Below are 4,423 nucleotides of genomic sequence, written 5' to 3' on the forward strand. Positions count from 1 at the left end.
AAGGCTGGGGAGGGCTCTGGAACACAAGTCCTGTGAGGAGCAGCTGAGGGAGCTGGGCTTGTTTCTCCTGGACAAGAGGAGGCTCAGGGGAGACAAGGCAGTGTCAGGGCACAGGTTGGACTTGATGATGTCCAAGGTCATTTCCAGCCTTGCTGATTGTGTGATTCTCTGAAAGCAGCCTTGCAGCAGTGTCAGGATGAGGCCTGGGCCTCCTCTTCAGAAGGTGCAGCAGCCCAGGTCCCTCAGCTTCTCCTGACAGCCCCAAAGCCCATCCTGTCAGTCCTGCAGAGCCTCTGCAGCTCCTCCTCATGGCCCACAACAGGAGCCCCACAGCCAGACACAGCAGCCCAGATGTGCCCCCCTGGCCTGGGGTGCCTCTGGCAAGGGAGCAGCCCCAGGCACTGCAGGAGCCTGCAGACAATTCCTGAAGCCCTTGGAGGATGATCCTGCTCCCCAAGGGATGTTCCCATGGTGCCAACTCAGGAACTGCAATGGGGAGTGGGGCCAGAGAGGAAAGGGCAACCAGGGATGGGCTGTTTGCAGGGGAGGGAACAGGGGTTGACAAGAGGAAGAAATTTCTAGCAGGAAGAGTAAAGAAAGCCAAGATGAAGCAAAGGATATGTTTAGAGCAGTTTGGGGGTGGCTGCCAGGCAGCCCTGGCTCTGAGCAACAGCGTCTGCAGTGGCACAGGAAACTCAGAGCTGATGGGAACAAACTCTCTGTGTGACTTGAGAGGCCACGCCAAAGCTGAGTGGTTTCCCTGCTGTGGCCCAGCCCTTCCTGGCCCCAGGGGCTGATGGCATTTGTGCTCCCTCAGGTTCATCTCCCCACACCAACAGCATGGGGGTGCTGAGGCCAGCTCTGGGCAGTGCAAACAGGGGCTCCTGAGGCAGTGCTGCTGTGTCTGTGCCTGCAAGGACGCGGCCCCTGTGTGAGCTGGGGGAGAGGCCAGGGCTGCCCAGGGGGGATGTTGTTGGCAGGTGCATGAGGACGCTCTGGGACGCTGCCCTGGGGTGTCCAGCGCACTGGGGATGGATCAGCCCCTGCTCTGCTGCTCCTTCCCGTCTCCCCCAGGGCCCTTGCAGAGCCCCAGCCCTGCTGTTTGCCCCCAGCCTGCCCAGGGCCAGCCTGGGGCTGCTCCCGGGGCTTTTCTGTGCTGAGCATTGGCCTGGGCGTGTTCTGAAGAGAGCCTGGGCAAGGAGCCTGGAGCCTCCAGGCCCTGCCCTGAGGCGTCAGCGCTGCCCCAGCAGTGCCCATGGCCTGTCCCTGCTGCAGCCCCGGCACTGCCACCCCCAGCCCTGTGCCCGGCCCCGAGAGCCCTCAGGCCCTACAGCAACACCAGGGCCAGGAGGGCAGTGGGGCAGGGCCACGGCAGCAGCACTGGCAGCACCAAGGGTTGCTGTTCCTGGGCACAGCTGATGTGCCAGCCCTGATCTGCCCCCAGCTCTGCACACAGACATTGCTGCTGCAGCTGCAGAGAAGGGAACAAAAGGGGCATCTCTGCAGAAAACTTGGCTGGGAGATCCTTGAGTTTGTTTAAATATATCAAGTGTGCCGCCCCTCATTGACAGAGTCCGTGGCCACAGGGGAGGTGGAGAGAAACAAAATGAGAAATGGCCCAAAGAGGGAGATTTCTTTGTGGACAAGATTAAAAGTAAAATACAGTGGAAAAACCCCACCACCAAACAAACAAAAAGTATCAAAACTGACTTTTATTATTAGAGATTTCCAGAAACTGGCCAGCAATTTAATGTTCCTGAAAACATCCAGTCATCAGTCTCCACACTGCAGCCTTGAGCTCCTGGTTCCTCAGGCTGTAGATGAGGGGGTTCAGGGCTTGAGGAACCACCAAGTAAGGAACTGACAGAGCCACATCCAGTGATGGGGAGGAGATGCAGGGGGGCTTCAGGTAGGCAAACAGGACGGTGCTGACAAACAGCCAGGTGAGGGAGGCAGGTGGAAAAGGCTTTGTGCCGTCCCTGCTCAGAGGGGATCCTCAGCACGGCCCTGAAGATCTGCACATAGGAGAAAACAATGAACACAAAACACCCAAATGATAAACAGGCACTAACTGCGATGAACCCAAGTTCCCTGAGGTAGGATTTGGAGCAGGAGAGCTTGAGGATCTGGGGGATTTCACAGAAGAACTCGCCCAGGGCATTGCCATGGCACAGGGGCAGGGAAAATGTATTGGCTGTGTGCAGGAGAGCATTGAGAAAGGCACTGGCCCAGGCAGCTGCTGCCATGTGGGCACAAGCTCTGCTGCCCAGGAGGGTCCCGTAGTGCAGGGGTTTGCAGATGGACACGTAGAGGTTGTAGCACATGATGGTCAGCAGGAAATACTCTGCTGAGATGAAGAATAGAAAGAAAAAGGCCTGTGCAGCACATCCTCTGTAGGAGATGTTCCTGGTGTCCCAGAGGGAATTGTGCATGGCTTTGGGGACAGTGGTGCAGATGGAGCCCAGGTCACTGAGGGCCAGGTGGAGCAGGAAGAAGAACATGGGGCTGTGCAGGTGGTGGGCGCAGGCTGCGGCGCTGATGACGAGGCCGTTGGCCAGGAGGGCAGCCAGGGAGATGCCCAGGAAGAGGCAGAAGTGCAGGAGCTGCAGCTGCCTCGTGTCTGCCAATGGCAGCAGGAGGAAGTGGCTGATGGAGCTGCTGTTGGACATTTTTTCACTCTGCCCAGGGAGTCCTGTTGAAGGAGGACACAGTGACAAGTCAGGAGAGTCTTTGCTGAGCAATGTCCACGTGCTTTCTCCCAGCCCTGCCCCCGCTGCTCTGTGCCACCCAATTCTCCTTTTCTCAGAGCCCTTCCTGCTGCCCCGTGCCTGGAGCTCTGCTGGGATCTGGCCCCGTGGCTGTGACAAGCAGGGGCTCTGCCCATGGACACCGAGGGCTCAGCTCTGCTCTGCAGCAGTGGGGTCATGGGGACAGGGGCCAGTCCTGGGGCTGGACTTCATCAGCCCAAAGTGCTCCTGAGGCAGAGGAGCTGGGCAGCATCTCCTGCCCCAGGGCTAAGGAATGGTGATGGCCAAAAGCAATTTGAGAGGGTTTCCTGCTGTGCCCAGGGAGATCAGAGAGAAATGTGCAGTGTAAGAGCAATGGCTATAACTCAGTGAAGGGTGAGGGGAGCTGCTCTGTCACTCCATCTGTCCCCAGCTGCCCTTTCTGAGATCAAGGGCAGTCACTGTGTTCCCCTGAAAATCAGCCTGACACAGCTGAGAGCAGAGGGAGCCACAGCAGAGCAAACTGGCTCAGCCTTTCTCAGAGTCTCAGCCTCACCTCTGGCCAAGGACACTCCTGTCCCCAGTGTCCCCTGGAGGCAGCTCACAGCCTGGATGGCATCCTGAGGACACACCAAGGGTCCTGTCCATGGCACTGCTGGAGGAGAGTCAGCTCATTCCCAGCCTCCAGCCTGCCCTGCCCAGAGCTGCTCCCCAGGGCAGAGGGAGCTGGGAGACCCCATTTGTGGTGTCTTGGCATGGGGATCTGTAAAAAGAGTAATCATGGAATAGTTCAGTTTGGAGAGGACTTTCAATATCCCAGCCCAGCTTGGTGGCACTTTCCCCCCACTGCCTGCCCAGGGCTCTGCTGCCTGGAGCTGTCCCTGCCTGCAGCTGCTTCCCTGTGCCCAGGGCTGGGCCCTGCCAGTGCTGCCAGAGCCCAGCCCAGCCCTGGGGGCTCAGCTCTGCCCTGCAGAGCCCTCCCAGCTCAGGCACTGCCCAGGGGCAGCTCTGGCTCTGCAGGCTCTGATGGCAACCTCAGAGCAACCCTGAGGAGGCTGGAAAAGTGACATTGATCCCGCCTTTAAAGGACCCTGTTCTGATTTCTATCACTGACTGATTCAGTAAGATCTGAGAGAAAATAGTTTTATTTTTCTCAACCTGAACTGAGAGATGAATATCTGTGTGCGATTTCTCATTCAGGCAATAAAGCAGTAGATTAAAAAGCAGGATTTTCCCATTTATGCAGCCCCTCCCTTGCTGTGCTCCTTGAATAACGTACCTGGAAATGTTCTGGAGTTAAATGTCATGCTGGGAGCAGTTCTGGACAATTCAGTTATCTCACCACACAAGAACACTTCCAAGCCTAACCAGCTGTCTCCTTCCACCCAGATCTTGTCCCCCAGTGCTGGCAGCAGCTCCCAGGGCTGGCTGAGAGCTGTCCCTGGCAGGCAGCAGAGTCCCTGCCCCAGCACAGCGCCCTGGGCTGCAGGACCCTGCTCTGCAGGACAGCCCTGGGCACCCCTGGCTGCTCTACACAGGAGAGAAGCAGAGAATGTACTCACAGAGTCTGTAGGCATTGGCATGTTCCAGCTTTAGGAGAGGACTGCAGGAGCTGCAGCTGCATTGTCCTGCAGCCAGAGGTTCCTGTGCCAAGGGCTGGGAGTGATTCTCCCCCAGGCACTTGTCAGCCCCTTCCC

At 57.9% G+C, this 4,423-nt stretch overlaps 1 pseudogene across 1 annotated transcript; it reads right to left on the minus strand.

Moving 5' to 3' along the window:
- Positions 1 to 1,747: 1,747 nt before the first annotated feature.
- On the minus strand, positions 1,748 to 2,669 carry LOC310920901 (olfactory receptor 14J1-like; annotated as a pseudogene). Its single transcript has one exon. The product of its transcript is annotated as an olfactory receptor 14J1-like (transcript).
- Between the last annotated feature and the right edge of the window lie 1,754 nt (positions 2,670 to 4,423).

This window comes from Zosterops lateralis (assembly GCF_965231275.1).
Source record: "Zosterops lateralis genome assembly, chromosome: 32".
NCBI lineage: Eukaryota > Metazoa > Chordata > Aves > Passeriformes > Zosteropidae > Zosterops > Zosterops lateralis.